Genomic DNA, 819 nt, shown 5'->3' with positions numbered 1-819 from the left:
TAGTGTTTAGTCCTGACGTCTATGCTCGTCTAAAGTTAACTTGTCTTTTCATCCCTGACGTCGGGGTTTGATGAAAAAAGAAATCAGCAGGCAAGTAATGTGTCGAAATGAATAAAAGCTTCGCTGGCTTTTGGCCAGTGAAGCAGATTGTTTGGAGTTGTTACCATAAACTTGACAATAAACTCACCACACCCCATCTGACCTTCATTTATGGCATGAATGCTGGTGCTGTGGCCAGCATCCCTGCTACTGGTATTATTATTGATGTTATTATTGTTGTTATCAATGTCATTGTCATGGTCGTATCCATTTAGATGTGGAAAGACGCAGTCTCGAACTTCTGTGATTTGTTTGTTCATCTTCTACTGCATTGTGCCACTGAAGAGGTTCATAATTTGCATAATAGGAATATATATATATTGAGCATTTAACACCATTCAATGCGTTTTTTGCTGAACACGGAAGAGGTAATTCAACAAAATTATATAATGTTTCAACAAGGAATTATATAATCCGGGCATACAGACAGACAGACAGAAAGACAGACAGCCATTAGATAGATAGATAGATAGATAGATAGATGTGTATATATATTGACCGTTGACTGAACACTATTCAATTTTTTTTCTCCGTGTTTTTCTCCTTGTCTCCGTATTCTTTCTGTTGAAGAGCGTAGCTCGAAACGTCAAAGACTTTCCGTATTCCCGAGCGTCATACTAATACATCCTTTTGTTGTTTACACCACCTGTCCTCGTCTGTTGTTATTATTTGTATATTCTCCCATATATATATATATATATATATATATATATATATATA

The sequence above is a fragment of the Octopus bimaculoides genome, chromosome 4 (assembly GCF_001194135.2).
Source record: "Octopus bimaculoides isolate UCB-OBI-ISO-001 chromosome 4, ASM119413v2, whole genome shotgun sequence".
Lineage (NCBI taxonomy): Eukaryota > Metazoa > Mollusca > Cephalopoda > Octopoda > Octopodidae > Octopus > Octopus bimaculoides.
This window is presented reverse-complemented; position numbering follows the sequence as displayed.